This window comes from Rutilus rutilus (assembly GCF_951802725.1).
Source record: "Rutilus rutilus genome assembly, chromosome: 2".
In the NCBI taxonomy this organism is placed as follows: domain Eukaryota; kingdom Metazoa; phylum Chordata; class Actinopteri; order Cypriniformes; family Leuciscidae; genus Rutilus; species Rutilus rutilus.
In genome coordinates this window covers 17,426,681-17,444,054 of record NC_140210.1, presented here as the reverse complement: position 1 = coordinate 17,444,054, position 17,374 = coordinate 17,426,681, and the positions used below count along the sequence as shown (strand labels likewise).

Below are 17,374 nucleotides of genomic sequence, written 5' to 3'. Positions count from 1 at the left end.
TGAACTAAAGTAACACTATCTTTAGTCAGAGGTCATGACCACTACTACAGATATAAGCCGACCAATATTACTTTTTCCTGATTGCTTGAGTAATTTTACAATAAACAGAGGTAAGGCTCACCCTATTTAGGTTGGTCGAGCAACATTGTGTTGTCCTAAACATAAATTCCTTTTATTACCCTTTACAGTCAAAGTTCACTTGAACCAGTGCCAATTTTTAGCCGGATCACTAAAATCTCAGTTGGCGTGCCCTATGATCCACTCAAAACTGGAATTTTGTCTGATCTGACTACAAATCACGCTCGAGCCCTTTGCAGCATTTTTTTAAATACTGGGACCAAGACAAAACATTGCCCAAAGTGAGACAGACACTAGGAATAGGAACAATAGGAATTTGCATTTATCAGGGTCCCAGATCTGGGTAGTTTGCACCTTACTGAGGACAGAAGACAATTTGCATGAAACACTCTGTGAAAGGTACGGAGCACACCCACCACAGCAAAAAAATTATCTCTAAACTCTTAAAGGTCCCATTGCATGGATTATTTGATTATTTTAGAATGTTTCCTGGGGTGCCCTTATAATGTTAGTATGTTTTTTAGATCAAAAGTTGTTATAATTTAGAAATAAAAGGCATATTTCCTAGCCTGATTTTAGCCTCTGATTTGTACACTCTGTTTGAAGGGGCGTGTCTGCTGTGAGACTTCAGTGTAAATGCCCACTGCTGTGATTGGCTGAAATGCTTGCATATGAAATATCTAGCATTACATGTGGAACTCTCTCGAATACTTTTACTATTACAGCTATTATACGTTTTTACTATTACATCTATCGAGATTAACGAATGGTGAGAAGTTTTTTAAGTATTTAGATCTATTCCCATCACATAAAAGGTTGCAGTGATGAGCATTGAGCAGATGACAGCCTGTTGATCACGTGAATGAAGATCTTACCATTGCAACGCAGTTTCTGCACTCTCTCTCACTACTGATTTCACCAATGCAAACATGATGTAAGTACAGTAAGAGCTTCGTTGTGCAGTGTAACAGCATCATTGATTTCATAACGAGTTTTGGCAAGTGTCCAGGTAAACTCGCGCTGTGTGATTGACAGCTTGGGCGATTGGAAAGGGATTGTTCTTTGATCGCTTTCTGTATATATATTAATCACAGTTTAAGTAAGATTTAAACAACGTTTAAATTTTAAGATTTTAAAATTTTAAGATTTAAGAGAAACAACGTGAAGTTGATGGTTTAGTCACTGGCTTGATTTACTGATGCATAAACAGTATTGAACGACTTTGAGATAAAGATTATCTGTCTGAACTTGAACAATTACACATCAGAAATTCACATAACCCACTGGTTCTTCAGAGGCTCGGATGAAGGTGCTGAGCTTTCCTTTTCTCAAAAATACCCAGGGCTTGGTTTACACCTATCAAAACGTCTAGCCACTGGGGGACCATAGGCAGGCTAGGGGAACAGGTTAAAAAACCTAATAAAGTGAAATTTTCATGCAATGGGACCTTTAAAACCTTTACAGAGAGTAGCCCTCTCTTGGTCCAGACAGTCCGGCATCAGTCTTACAATATATAAAACAATTGTAAGTCGGGTCACTTGTGTGTTTTACGAGCTGCTGCTTCTACCTATGTAGAGTTCCAAATCAGTCGTTTATGACTTAGAAGGCTATAAGCTCACTAGGTTTTGGACAGAGCCAGTGTGTGAGTGAATGTGTGAGAATGCAAACAACTTACATGTGCTATAATGAGTTTAAACTGAGTCTAAACTCAGATGTCTCTCGCTGGGTGAAAGAAGGACAGACTCCACAGGACTCTCCTGAAAGATGAAAAACTCATTAAACACACAACACGCAGCCCTTTTAAATCCTTCTCTCTCAAACATCCACACACTCACTGAAAGCACCAGTTGGGATTTGACTGTTTTATGATTTTTTCAGTCTAGTTTGGAAACAGCTGACTCAGGTGTTCTAGCACTAAAGCTCTGAGATCAACAGACATCTGTCAGAATTATATGAGGATCTTACTGTGAGCTAGTCACTTTAGCCAGATGGAATGAAAATTTGCCTATTATTAGACTTTTTGTATTAAGATATACTCTGCATGACAGAAAATGGACCTATATAAATCAGTGTATATGTACAATTTAAAAGTTTGGGGTCAGTAAGATTTTTTTTTTTTAACGAAATGAATACTTTTATTCAGCAAGAATGCATTAAATTTGTCAAAAGTGGCAGTAAAAAAAACATTTATAAGATACAAAATTTGTTCTATTTTAAACAAATGCTGTTATGCAAGAATCCTGAAAACAAGCATTTAAAAAAAAACATTTGAAGAAAATAATAAATGTTTCTTAAGCACCAAATCAGCATGATAAAATGATTTCGTTTTTAAATGAGAAAATGAGAAAATTCGGCTTTGCCATCAAACATATTATTTATATTTTAACATATATTAAAATAGAAAAGAGTTATTTAACATTGTAATAATATTTAATTATTTATTACTACAAATAAATGTAGCCTTGGTGAGCATATACTTTTTAAAAAACATAATAAATCTTTCTGACCCCAAATGTTTGAACAATAGTGTAAGTGTATTTTTAACGTGTTTGTGCATATGGTGCACTGCAAAAAAAAGAAAAAATCTTATTTTTGTCCTGTTTTCCATTACAAATGTCTAAACATTCTTAAATCAAGATATATTTAATTGAGAAGAGAAGCAAAATGACTATATTAAGTCTGATTTTCTGATTTAAAAAGCACATTTAAACTTTAATGGAGTTTAAGCTTAAAACAAGAACAATCTGCCAATGGGGTCGGAAAATAATCTCGTTTTCCCTTTGAATTAAGTTTATTTTTCTGACCCCGTCGGCAGATATTTGTTATTTTTTAAGCTTAAACTTAAGTAATTTTGCTTGGAGCCCAAATGTTCACGAGTAAAAATGCTTCTGTTTTGCATTTTGTCTCTTTAAATTATTAGAATAGAAAATTTGATTATAAAATCGGCATTGCAATTTAAAATCACTCGAGCTGACAAAAGCTTCCAGCATGATTTGAGAAAATTCCATTGAGCATCTCATGTGCTTCAATGGAAGCAAGAACATCTGACCTTTGCTACAAATTTGTTTACATTTGAATAGTGACCTAGAAATAGTGCTGAAAATATGTCATTATGTAATGACAGTCTCAGAATAATGGACCCCACTTTATACTGTACTTGCAAACATCTGGATAGGAGCTATTTTTAAACGAGGAACACCGACGAGAGAGATCATGCTCTTGTGTGAGATGACTGACAGATGGGGTGTATTTTGGGTTTTAAGAGCAGATAGGTGTTAATGCAGTAAGAACATGTGGCCACTAGGTTGTGCTGTTCACTTTCATTCATCGATCACAATATTGATTGTGAACAGGTAGTAAATATTACCTGAGAAATGCTGGGAACATAAATTCAGCATTGGCTATTTATTACATAATATGTTTATACAATACATGATCCGTAGGCTCTAATATGCAAAGTGTGCGTTTCTGAGTGAGACGGTATACAGACTGAAGAGTCTAAAACAGTCAGCCCTTTGTGTGTGTGTGTGTGTGAGTGTGTGTGTGAGAGAGAGAAAGACCAAAAGGGTTTAGTGAGAAAGAGAAGACATTTCAACCCCTCACTGAATGGAGGGTTTATTGATCTCAGTGGACATCAGCGCCTTCCAGCATGGCCTTGTACAGAAAGGCACATTAAAATGTCTAAACAGTGTTAGAGCGTTGAATATGAGACAAGACAAGCCTTATCTACTGGCTATGAAAGAAAAGAAAAATATGCAAAAGTGGCCTTTTTATGCTTTTAACTGCTCTGGATAGGCATTCTTCATATTTAGAGAAGACAAGTACTGTAGATGAAACAACTGAACTGAATACCATCATTTTCATGCCAGGCCCAGAAGGAATCTGCTTACTTTTTTGCATTTTCTGTGCTGATTTTAGTGGATTTAAACGTAGTAAAATGTTTTAAATGGAGCTGATAGTACTACGTCTTCAGTGATAGCTGAAAGCATTTTCAAATTATGCAAAATATTTCCTGAACAAACACACAAGAAGCGGCATAAGTGCAGACGGGTGTTCCAATTCTGTGGAGTTCTGCGCAGATTCCTTTCGTGACTGTTCAAATATCTTGTAATTAAAACGGTTTCTGGTTTCAGAAATGTAAAGACTGATCTTTGTCGTGACACATTTCACCTCTCATTCCTACTCTGTCACCCTGCTTGTTAGTTTTTCAAGCTGTAAAAAACCCCTCACTTACCTCTGTGTTCTATTTGAGTCAATCTGGAAGAGAGAGAGAAAGAGAGAAAAGCGAGTGAGCTGAATACAGTCATTCAAAATGACAGCATTACACCAACACTTCATTATCATGCAAACTGTTTTCCAGACAAAAGATCAAAAATGCAGTCTCCATGAACTGTGGCAATATCAGATGCTCTGTCATAGTTGATGTAACGCAGTGATTCCCAACCAGGGTCACAAATACCCAAGAGGATACTTGGAGAGATTTTGCTTTTGCTTTTTTAAACCTGTTAAAACAGGAATCATGACTTTAAAATAAAATATATTAGGGCAATCAAATTGTTAAAATAATGTTTGCAGATAAAATTTTCAAAAAAAAATTTAAGTAAAAAAAAAAAAGTGTATCAGTTTGGTCAATTTGTAACATGGAACATATTTGCATATATATATACAACTGTCGTTCAAAAGTAAAGGCCGGATTTATGCATAAGAATTCTAGGCACTTGCCTATGCTCGCATGAGGAGAAATAATCTATATTTTTTAATTATTAGTATTATTTCAATCTAATGGTATGGTAATGGTTACTATCTAAATTAACAAAATTGTAAATATCCGGCAGAAACCTCGTATCTCCATATTTCTTTCTTTTTTTCATGAATCATTACTATTGATCACCCTTTACATCTGTTAATGGGTTTTTGCAAATATTTAACCAATGAAACGTATTAAAAAGAGCTTGTGAGTAAACTTCATATCTTCATTGGATCAGAGCCCGTCTACGAGAGCCTGTCCACTCCCTATTAAGCCCTATTGTACCGAATTTTGGTTGTAGTACCACCAGAGTTCCACTGGGGGCGCTCGCCATGAGTGCAAAATGAATGGGAGTCAATGGGGCTAGACGGCTAAATTTGTCTCTTTCACCCGATTGCCGTTGAGAAATCTCAGATGTGATTGTAGATTTTGCAAGTTCAACATGGGTTTTAGGTCGAAAGTTGAATGAACGAGTACTTATGTCGTTTTGATTTCTTACAGGTTGAGTTGTTGTTGCCCATAACACGCTAGCATTCTGCTAATGACGTCAGCATTCTGACGTCATTGACATTTTGAAAGACTTTTTTAAAGCAAATAAGTGACTCTAAAAAATCTAACACCCAGCAATGTGTAATTTCTTTGCATCTCCTTTCGAATACAACATTCAAATTACTAGACAAAAAATTATATCCTGAGAAAAGTGGATTTTGAGGGGTATACCGCCATTGACCGCCATTCATTCTGCACTCGTCCTGTGAGCGCCCTCATATGGAATCAGAGTGGAACTGCAACCAGTTCAGAAGCCGGAAGTGTACTGAGAGTGAAACTTCTCGCCATATTAGACATTCTCTGATTGGATTCTCAAACTGTCGATCAAACCTCATAACCTCATAGAGTGGTGCAGGTATGACATCACTTTGTAGGCCAAAGCGAGTTAGCGAGTTAGCATTTTAGCACGTCCGGTTCCATCGTCCCAAAGTCAATGGGTTTTTTGAATGGGGTTAAATGGCTGAAGTAAGGTCTGTGGTGAACACGGCAAAAAATACATCGGTATTACCCCACTCGTGATTTCTGAAGCTGTTACGTGTCTTGAAAAAGGCGGTTACTAACAAGAGGCTAAAATGGACAACAGAACGTCATCATGCTGAACAGGTAAACTCAAACCGGTATTACAGCCTCATTATGCTCTTATAAACTATTCTAACTCAAACGTTCTGGGAAAATGTTTTTAAAATAAAAACTGAAAGAGTTGTCGGAAGTTTATTGGTGGTGACGTTGAATTCGTGGGACGTGGTGTAGTTCGTTTATAACCTACATTTAGCTTTTTACTTCTGGCGACTGCAATTAGGTTTCAGAATTCATAAAAGTTGTGTTCATCTGTAAAAAATTATCTTGATGGACAAAACGTGTAAGTATCCTATTGGGTAAATAAAATCCTATTGGGTTTTTGTTGAGGGAACCAGTGTGATCCTAGCCAGTGTGACGTCGTACCTGCACCACTCTTATACCGCATGCAGTTTGGACCGTCTCTGCTTGTTTGCAAGGGTAAATAAACTGGTTGTTTGAATAAGTACATCGTTTTCTTTACTCAAGAAACTCTCTTTATATAAAGGCTAATGTTTTATGCATTTGAGGAGAGGAGAAGACTGTTTTAGTTTAGCATTTGTCATCTAGTCATATCAATACTGTCATAAATAGCCTGTGCGCACGTAGCACTTCATCTTTTATTACATGAGATTTTGGGCAGATTACAATAAACTTTATAACCTTGATGAAGTAACCTTGTAAGCTGATGAAAATGTAATGCGATGCACTTACTGCCTTAGGTTCGGCTGTTCAAATGGCGGACAAAACACGTTGGCTAGCTATGTCCGACATTCTCCATTTGAGCTTGATTTCAGTATTGTTAATTATATAATGACACATGCAAGTGTCTGACCAAATAAAGCTGCAGTATTAACTTTGACAACACAATGTTTAATTATTTAAATTAAAAAAATTACAGTGACTGTTTTCCATTTCCTGAAAAATAGCGGTTTTGGACATTTGAGGTTTCCGCCCGACATATTAATTTAATAAAAAATGACAATAAATGACAATTAAAATTTCCATTTCTGCTTTTGTATTCATTCAAGAATTCAAAAATAAACTAATCGTATTTACAGTAAATCGTGATAACTATTTATGCTTCTCTCGATTAATTAAAAATAATCGTCATGATATTTGTCCTGAAAACCTTTTTTATTCTATTAAGACGTTTCCTTTGTCTTGCATTGGTAACAAGCATCCACTGTCTTTCCTGCTTGGGGTTGCCAGATGTCAAGAGAATAAATCCCCCAAACAGGACTTTTTTCTTTAAAGGATACATTTTCTGCCCAGTGCTTTACTGTGCTCTGTTTTACTGTATTATCGATCAAATAAAATTCTAGTTTGGTGTCTTATTTAAGACAACAACAAAAAAAAGGTTGGGAAACACTGGTCTAATGTCTCTCTATCCCCGTGTAGAACTGCTACGGGTCGGTAAAATCATTTAGGGATCAACTGCCTGACGGGTCAAGGGTCACATCAAGTAAATTCACTGACCACCAAATGAGTCTAGTAGGCTATGTATGTTTGAGTGAAAATGGAGCAGGTCAAGACTGTGACCCAGGCCTGTCAATCATGAACTCAGAAAGAGAAGATTTTAAGTTCCTTTTCTGTTTCTCTCTTTTTTTTTCACACTCATCTACTCCCCCACATTCGTACACACACTTTCACACCCACATCTTGAGAGAGTTGTTTGACTGTGTGCCTAATGATAATAGATGAGGTGTCAGGATGAAGGTGAGAGACACTAAGTCATCCTCGCAGCACGAGGGAGAAACAGCTCATTTCTAGCTCTCGCTCTCTCATTTTCACTTCGCCTAAATCTGCAGGCGCTAAAATAGGAGCAAAAGCGCCTATAGAGCTTCTATTCTAAGACAACACTGATGTTTTCCATTTGATTTTACTCTTACTTTTTAAATAATATGGTCATATGTCTGAGTTATAGAAGGGAGGACGTGGATATTCAAACTGGGCTGTCTTTTCAGTATACATTAGAGCAGCGGGAAGAAGTCAGCACTTTACAAAAGTCTTGTGAGAAAATGTCAAAATATGACAGGGCTGAACAGAAATAAAAAACTGCTTATGCAAGCCTCTTGTCTCTCAGAGTATCTCTAGACTAAAGTGACCTCTGGTTCTCAAGAGCATTCATATACATTCACAGGCATATATGTAAACATTATTTAATGTCATTTAAAAGTAGACGGCAAAAAACAGACAATAGGTAGGCAAAAATAATCACACACATTTTTACATTTAGGGGGAGGGGACTTAATTGTAAAGAACTGTAAAAATACAGTGACAGTGTCACAAGATGCATTTTGGTGACTGTATATGTCATTAAACTATATTATTAGTATAATACATTTCAGCTATTCAATTATTTGTTTCTGTAAAACGTGTTAATTTTCTGTACAATGACATAATTGTCATGATTACCCAAAGATAAGTTTAATTGGCCTCTTTGGTGACTGTGCTACACCACAGAAACACCAAATACGACACTAATATAACCATAAACATGAACTAAAAACATAAAATGTAGTCTACCTTAAAACACCCCATTGTGAATCTAACTTAAAATTGATATTATGTGAATTCTGGGATTCCACTTTCAAGTATTTATGAGGTGATTCGGATTCATAGCCTACTTAAAATAAGTAACATTATTTTAACAATAATAATACATAACGTAGACCTATAGCTGTAATGTTAAATACGAACATTATAATAATTTATCAATTAACATGTATTGTAAAATGTATTACATGCAGGCCATTACATGTATTGTCTTTTAAAATGTAATGTATTTTGTACTGTAGGCCTATATGCTAATGTGACTTACAGTTTTACTGTAGCACTTTGGCATTATTCCAGTTAATATCACGAACATTTTTACAGTGTGGTTTGTATGTAATAGTCCGCAGTCAGTGCAAGTTTGAAAACCAACAAAACTTCAAGACTTTTAATGAGTTCATCCTGTCCTAAAACGTTTGACAGCCCGTCCAAATCGAATAAATAATTCAATTTAAGAGCGTTCTGCACATTGTGGCTGAATAACGACATGTTCAGTGAAAGCACATCCTGGACATTTTTTTTTTCTTAACTGACTGCCTAACAATAGTTTGTCTTTCAACGAATACCACAGCTCTCACACATACACACGTGCACACACACACACACACATACACACACACTTGACCAAAGGACCGGACGACCTCGCATCATCTTGAAGCTGCGCGAGCTCTTACCGGATTCTCCAGGTACAGTCGCGGTGCGAGGAGATTCCGGTGGAGATCAGTCTCTCTATCCGCCCAAGTGAGAGTCCAAGATCCGCTAACTCCGACAAAAGACGAGTGCAGTCTGCACGGTTCTCAAAAACCCGATGAGTCCACGCGCATAGCCCAATAGAAGTGAATGGCTTTGGAAGCTTTTGAAGTGCTGAGCTTCAAGCGACGCGCTCGCACCCTGCTTTTAAAAATACTCTCCTGACTCTCAGGTGGTCTTCAGGGTCGCGCAAAGGCAGAAGAGTCGAAGCGCAAGTTGATTCTCAACACATATCTGATGAAGATACGAACAAAGATATGCAGGATGCAGCCCATACACACACACACTCACACACACGCGTGCGCGCGCGCGCGTAAAGGGGGGGGGGGGGTGACGATTTAGAATAGATTTTTTTTTTACAAGATTTCAATTACATTTAAACTGCATTTTAGCAGGAAATCCTCTTGTTTTTGTGTGGGAGATGTAACAAAGAAAAGAGGGCCGAATTAACAACTTCATGTTACAAGCCCAAAGGGGAGCTCAGCTCAGAGCAATAGAAATCTCATCATCGTTCATTAACTCATCAAAAGACAACACACACATACACACACACACACACACACACACACACACACACACACAGTGCATCTATTCCAGGACATCCCATGGCTTCATTAGATTGAGTGTGAGCTCATTAACAACACAACACAATGCTTTAACAGCATACATATTCAAGTATATTCCATGAGCACCACTGTGCCGATGTATGATATTTTGAGTGTGGATGTGTTTGTGTGAAAATAAAAACTAGGTCGTATAGCCCACCCAGTGCTTCCTGTGCTTATGGGGGCTGTGTAAAGAAAACACACACAAACACATCAAACACTCAATTGCACAACATCTATATGACCTAATATCAGCCTTCATCCTATCTTCATCTCTTGTTTTCACATGGCTAAATAAATATATATAAGAAACAGATGATGAGAGAAGGTGAATAATGAGCAGGCCCAGACAGAATCCTTACCCGGTATTTTTTTTTTTATATACTTTCTGCACAGATTTTGGGGGAGAATCTGTGGAATGGAAATATAATAATAGTTCCAATATGATATATTACATAAAGGGAGCTGAGAGTACTGTACACTTTTATTGGAAGCTGGAAGCGTTATCAAATGAGCTGAAATATTTAATAAATGAAAGGGAAGGAGAATATGCAAAAAACCTGTGAATGATGGCAAGAGTAAAAACAATTATTGTTGAAAATGTATTTGGATTCACATAAATAAATTGTATAAAAATAAACCTTCTGTCATAATTTACTCACCCACATGCCGTTCTAAACCTTTCTTTCTTCTGTGAAACACAAAGGAATTTATTTTAAATAATAGTGTCCCTATTATGCTTTTTCAGATATTAGCTGTACAATAGGCCTGTAGCTGTTTATGAATGTCGGCAAAGTTAGCCATTAGTTTTTTATATGGACAAAAAAACAAAAGAAAATACAGATTTGGAACGACATTTTTGGATGGGCTATCCCTTTAGCTCCTTTGACCTCACACCCAGAGGTCGAGTCTACACCTTTATTAAGGTCCGAAAACACACAGACACACATATTGAACACACTTGCAACTCAGCACCTTGCTCTAATAGATGAGAGGTCAAAGAAGCACAGCCATAACTCTCTATGAATCAATCCCCTGGGAGTGTTTACGTGCGTGTGTGTGTGTGTGTGCCACTATATCAAGGAATGTATTAAAAACACTCAAGAGTATAAAGAGCATTAGAAATAGACAAAATATAAGATTCTGTATGCAAGCCCAATTAAGAAGAAACACCTTTCTTCTCACTTCTTGTCTCGCTTTGTCGAGTGTGAGATAAGGAGACAATGCATGTGAGGAAGGAGAATGTGTGTCGATTGTGTACATGTGTGAGAGAGAGCTTATGTGTGAGTATGTGTGGTTGTGTGTGTGTCTCATCACCATACAGCTGAGACTGCAGGTGGTGGATCTTTCAGTGAAAGACTGTCTCACATTTCTAATAAGAATCACTGCCAGATAACACACACAGGAGCCACTGTTTATCGCACACGCATACACACATCACTGCAAATGAAGAAATAATCAAGCCTGATCATAAAGCATGTTGGACACATTAAACACGATTACAACACGGAACTCCTAAACAGATGTTTTAGAATGTATTAAATGTCTATTGTTTATAATTCTCTAAATAACAATAAAATAGGTATCAATTAATCCTATAAAGCAGCCTCAGCTACATATATACACAATTAAAAACAATGAAATATTGAATTATGGGATCCACTATTGATCAATAAAAAAATTCAACCCATCTTGGGTGTTTAATGTGTTTGCCCTCAAGAGAGACAGTGCAGAGATTAATTAGGGTCTGAACACGCACGCACGCTCACACACACACGCATGCGCGCAAGTGACTTTTCATAATTATAATGATTTTTATCCTGTACAAAACGGTATATTCTATACGCTACACTAAACCTATCCATTACAGAAAACTTTCTGCATTCAAGAAACATCACTTTTTGCTTTATTAAGCTGTTTTCCTCACGGGGACCACAAAAAATGTCCCCACAAGGACAAGGATTTCGGATATTGCCAAATTTATGGGGACATTTTGTTCCCATAATGTAGGGTTTACCAGGTCACACACACACTGCTCAATGCACTGGGTATTTTCACTGCATTTTGTTCCTGTCTTATATCCAATCGTCGCTATATCAACATTACATCTTTATCACTCTCTTTTTTCCTTTTTTCTCTCGCACACAGCCTCAGTTTCATGTTCCTCTGTCTTCTTTGTCTCATATTCTCCTCCTTCACGGGCTAAAACAGTAGAGGGACCATTAGACGTATAGCAGAGTCCCAGAAACAGCTTTGATCATCTGTTCATTAGATCACATGGGAATATCTTGGAGAAGAAGACAGATACGGGGATGGGCGTTGGAGCATTTTTCAATAGGATGCACCAAATTTGTAATGTCAGATTGCTTTGCGCCAACAAAAACCCATAAAAAAAATCCATTTTACCCCTATAAATTCACATGATCTTTTTTAAATCAATACAAACTTATTTTACATGCATGTTATTCTAACAATAAAATAAATATTAACATTAACAACATTTTGTCATTTAAAAAAATTTGTTTAACATTTTTTATTTTTTATGTTTTTGAAAGTAAATTTAAAACATTTGAAAGAAAGAAAGAAAGCCTCTTTTTGTCACGTCTGTTTGGGTTTTAATTCCTGTTTATTGGTTAATGTTCATGTCTTGTGACTTCCTGTTCCCTAACCCTTCAAGTTGGTGAAATTTGTCAGAGAAGAAGGACGCAAGTTTTCTTCCAGGATAGGCTACGAGGCTTGTGTCATGCATCATTCGCAAAGACGTTGAGGGGGGGATATGTCACGTCTGTTTGGGTTTTGTTTATTGGTTAATTTTCATTTCTGCGTCCGAAAACCGCATACTCTTTTGAGTAGGTAGGCTACTTATTTTGAATAAGTAATTACTTCGCGATCGCTAAAAAAGAATGTAGTATGAATGCGTGTAGTATGAATGTAATTCGGACGTACTATATTCGCCATGTTGTCATCATCATGTGACCTAGGCTACGGCGCCAGTTGCACCGCTTCACTGCCATTCATAAATCTTCTCCCGTGGCCTCATGGGATAGTGTCCATCGTATTCAGAATCTCGCCAGAAGAAGTAGGCCATCAGGGTATTTTTTACTCTTTTACGAGTAATGTGAATTCCGACGTAGTTCTTTTGTCACATACTGTTTTTCACCTACTATATTTAGGGCCCTATGATTTCCGTGATGCGGAAAACGCGGACGGAATCACGGAATTTACACATGAAAACGGAATTCTCTTATACGCACGGAATTTGCATATATTTTGTTGACATATTAAATAAACGATTTTTTTTTTTAAGTTTAAAGGTCTCTACCTAAACCCAGAGCCATATAGAGAGACATATGTCAATAAAGTTAATATACAGTGATGCAAACAGCGCGCTTTTCAGTATGCGCGCACGCGTGAACCACTAGTGTTTCTTCTTGCTGCGTATCTTTTACCGTCTACTATGGCAAGGATCTCCGTGGCCTGATTGGAGGTAAAGTAGCACGTCAAGGGGCCGTTCACATGTCGTTTATTTTGCGCGCTCACGTTCGTTATTTCAAATGTAAGCGCGCGGCAAGCGCGCTCATAATTGAAGCGACGCGCTAATTTTTTCCAGGCGCAGCGAGATGAAAACGCCCCAACTTTTCAGAATGCCGCAAGCGCACCGCAGTTCATGTGACAAGAACCAACGTACAGTATCAACTTCACCCTTTCCATAACAACATTGAAAGCTCAGTCAACATAAAGGATGGGGGTGCACCACAAACACTACAGGTGTTTTTCTCTTCTCCGTAAATAAATCTTGTAGCAGAGCTACAGCAAGCGTTTTTCGGTGGTGGAAATCTATTAGCTACTAAAACTTCTTTGTGGTTGTGGAGAGCACAGAGCATGGTTGCATAAAAATCGGACCGAATTTTACTAATAATTAAAGATAAGCTAATATGCATTGTGTTTGTAAATGTCAGTAATTTATCTTTTTTAACTCATTCTTTTTATAAAAATTATTTAAAGGCTTAAATATGTGAGGTTTATATTTTTATAAAACATTCTTTGTGAAAAATTATTTAAAGGCTTAAATATGTGAGGTTTATATTTTTATAAAACATTCTTTGTGAAAAATTATTTAAAGGCTAATTTAATCTTTAATTTAATATTCATCAATCCTACCTTTTAATTGTTACCTTCATGTTACTGTTATTTTTGGCCAGAGATTTGTTAAAGGTTTGGCTGAATTTTGGAGAATTTTGAATGTATATATGAATATATTAACAATTAAAAAAAAAAAGCTGAATTGTGAGTTTGTGTAACTGAATTTTTAAAGGTCAATACTACTTAGAAGTGAAAAGAAAACAAGCAAATCCGAAAAATCCGAAAGGGCTAAAAATAAATCCGAAAAAACGGAATTTGAAAAAAAATAAAACGGAATTTGAGAAAAAATAAAACGGATTTCATAGGGCCCTATATATTGTAGAAAAGTATACGATTTTGGATGCAGCCAATAGCTGTGCAGACCAATCGGTGTATGACATCAGAGAGCGATTCGAAAGCTTACTAGTCCTAGTACTTTAGTTTTGTTTTTGTATTTTGTTCAATAAACTGCACGAGTTCTCAACTCGACTCGCCATCAGTGGATAATACGTTACACTTGTGTTCACCAAGGCTGCATTCATTTGATCAAAAATACAGTAAAAACAATAATATTGTGATTTACTTTTAAAATAGCTGTTTTCTATTTTAATTTATTTCATTTTAAAATGTAGCTTAGTCCTGTGATGCCATCATTTTTCAGCAACCATGAAAAATTACAGTTCTTATCATCACTGTGAATGTGTCAACTGTCAGCACACTTTTTTGATTAATAGAAAGTTCAGAAGAACATCATATATTTATTTAAAATAGAAATCTTGTGTAACATTATGCATATTTCTGTCACTTTTAAACAATGTGATGTGTTATTGCTGAATAAAAGTAGTAATTTGGTTCAAATTTTTTTTTAATGGTAGTTATTACGTGAAACATGCACAGTATATCAAACTGAAAAATACTGCATGTGTCGTGCCCTTGGTCATCTCACAGCTAGACCATACTACACCACTCTACTTTTGGAATGCTACAATGTCTTGTATCTATTCCTACCCCCAGAGAAATGGCACAGAGCCCAGACCACATGATCTTATTTTATAGAACAATGCCAGTGTCCACCTTTTACAGTAGTGCACATACAAGAATGGTTCACCCATCTGTCCTCTCAGATTAGTTCACCATTTCCCCCATTTCTAGATCTGACTGGGGCTTTTTTTTTTTCAATCTGGCAATGGAAAATGAATGATTGAAACCCATATCAACTTTCTTGAGGCAATCCACATGGACTGTAATGACATCACACACCAGAGGCCTGTCATTCAAGGCACCACTTCCCCCGCTGTTTGGCCAAGGAACCAGATTCAGATGTCATGGTGATGAAATTGTGGCCACAATAGCGGGATGTAAACACCTGTTCTTTCATTTTCGACGACACGACCAGACCACAGTACTTAGGCTTACAAAGATGTACATTTTTTCATGTTAATATTAAACTTACACAACAAGTTAAACATTTTGAATAATTAAAAAAAACATTTTTAATGTTTTGAAAGAAGTCTCTTATGCTCACCAAATCTTTTATGTGATCAAAATACAGTAAAAACAGTAATATTGCTAAATATGATTGCAATTTAAAAGAACTGTGTTTTATTTCATTTATTTTAAAATGTAACGTATTCCGGTTACTGTATGACATATGTAACGTATGTCAAAGCTGAATTTTCAGCAGTCATTACTTAGCATGACATGATTCTTCAGAAATCATTATGCTGATTTGGTGCTCAATTGTGATCAATTATGATTGTTGCTCAATTATTAATAATGGTTGTTGTTATTATTATCAGTTATCAATGTATCTTTTGACCGGTAGTCTACTTTCAGTATATAGTAAAATTAAGTGTCAGATTGTGTTAATTAAAAATTTAGTAAGTTGATTAAGCCATTTTCTTCGTGGGAACTGTTAGCTGGTCCCCACAATGTCCTGTAGCTGATTTCATGTTTAACTATCCTTGTGGGGACATTTGGACCCCCAACAATGTAAGTAAAATGTGACCTACACACACAAGGAGCCAGAGAACCTGCTGTTACGCTCGGGACAATCATTCTTTCTAACGCTATAACCTTCAGTCAGTCGTTTACTTTAACATCCATCCATCTCACATACTCACACACACACACTCAAATCCATTAAGACTCAGGAAGCTGGGATAGCTGGCGTTACAGTTATGAGTCATTAAAGTAAATCTGAGACACATCAGACCTTAAGACATCACTGGAAAATGTAATACCGTTATACACTCAAGTGCAGCTCTGGTATAGAAACACACACATACACACACACACACACACAGGTTTTTTGACTGGTAGGTAGATGCTCTTACACCCTAGAGGCAGCCTGACCCAATTCTGCCTCAGAGAAGATGCTGTGAGGAATCTTTTCCCCTCTCTTTCCTCCCTTTTCTCTCTCCTTCTGTTTCTCGCTCTCGCTGCAAATTATGCATGCGATAGTGACAGTTTAAAACAATAATATTACGAATAAAGAAACAGAGGTGTTTGTGTGAGAAAGTGAGTAAATTATTGAGGTGTGAGAAAGGACATGCTGATGTAAGGTTTTAGGTTTCACATCGATGATATGGGGGGTTTCTATAAAGACACATGCGCCCTCTGCCGACAAGACACAGATATTGCTTTCTCTTTTCAGCACCCACCCAGTTTTATCTCACCGTTCGTGTCTCTTTTTAATCCCCTCAGTCTTTCTTTGTTTAAAGAGGGTGTGCGTGTAGGAATGACGAAAGATTTCTACCTCTCTGACTCAGTAGTCTATATCTGTCTCAACACTTTGTCTGTATTAAATAATGATCGCGAAAACACCGTCGCCCTCCCACGGTAGAACTCACGCGCACAGACTCACAGGCGCGCGCTCTCGGCGTGATTGTGGACCACCGAGAATGTTCAAGGGACGCAGATAATTCAAGAGTGACATCAGACACAGACGACCACCCACCACACATTTATGAAATATTAATAAAGGCATCGTACTTACATAATACAATGCTTATATAAGCGCTCCATTTAAGCACAGGATATTGTCTAATGATCTCTCGAAAAAGGGAGGAACCCTATCGCTTCCATTGATTGCATACGGCTCAGATAACTAATATGACATCAGTTTGGTAATGAAGCAACAGAATTTGGACAGAGACCCATGAATTTGAGCAAGCTGTCCCACATCGACTAGTGGGTAAACTGAGTCTGAGGGAAAAAAGTAATGATATAGCTATATGCTATTATTTGGACTTTGCTGCAGGTGGGTCAGGTTTGCATATAGGCTTAGCAGATTTCATTACTTCACCTTTTGACCTCAGCAGCATTCTTAAATAGTAGTTTTTGTTTCCTTAATATTTCTGTTTATTTTTTTATTTAATTTTGGGGATTTAGTAGCTACTTGGTGCTAACT

The 17,374-nt window shown here is 36.9% G+C and overlaps 1 protein-coding gene across 1 annotated transcript in view; it reads right to left on the bottom strand.

Moving 5' to 3' along the window:
* Positions 1-9,279, bottom strand: part of ptprdb (protein tyrosine phosphatase receptor type Db) — an 87,405-nt gene extending 78,126 nt beyond the window's left edge. Inside the window, exons 1-3 of the mRNA XM_084399961.1 lie at positions 9,160-9,279; positions 4,313-4,335; positions 1,754-1,835 (exon numbers count right to left, since the gene is read on the bottom strand). The gene's annotated coding sequence lies outside the window, so the exon portion shown is untranslated. The remainder of the gene's footprint in view (positions 1-1,753; positions 1,836-4,312; positions 4,336-9,159) is intronic.
* Positions 9,280-17,374: the final 8,095 nt, after the last annotated feature.